Source organism: Nannospalax galili, unplaced genomic scaffold (assembly GCF_000622305.1).
Source record: "Nannospalax galili isolate Female #2095 unplaced genomic scaffold, S.galili_v1.0 scaffold1228, whole genome shotgun sequence".
Classification (NCBI taxonomy): domain Eukaryota; kingdom Metazoa; phylum Chordata; class Mammalia; order Rodentia; family Spalacidae; genus Nannospalax; species Nannospalax galili.
Window position 1 is genome coordinate 4,836 of NW_008358413.1, and position 316 is coordinate 5,151.

The following is a 316-nucleotide window of genomic DNA, read 5'->3' on the forward strand; positions in this document are numbered from 1 at the left end:
TGCAGGCATTAGAGATACATGGTCATCACCAAAGGAAACTTCCATAATTAACAGAGGCTGGAGGATTATTGTTGTACCTCATCCACTGGACCCCAAAAAGACCACCAAGGACCCAACACACCAAAATGCAAAAGCAAAGGTCTATGGTTTATTTGGGGCGTAAGCTCCGGATCTCAGACCTCACCAACTCAATGGATCCGTGCTGAGAGCCCAGAGTAAAGGAGAGTGGAGCCTTTTATAGGTTTTAGACAAAGAGAGGAGGGGGATACTGAAGATACATTTTGGTTGGTTCAAAGAGGCCGTGCGCGCACGCCAA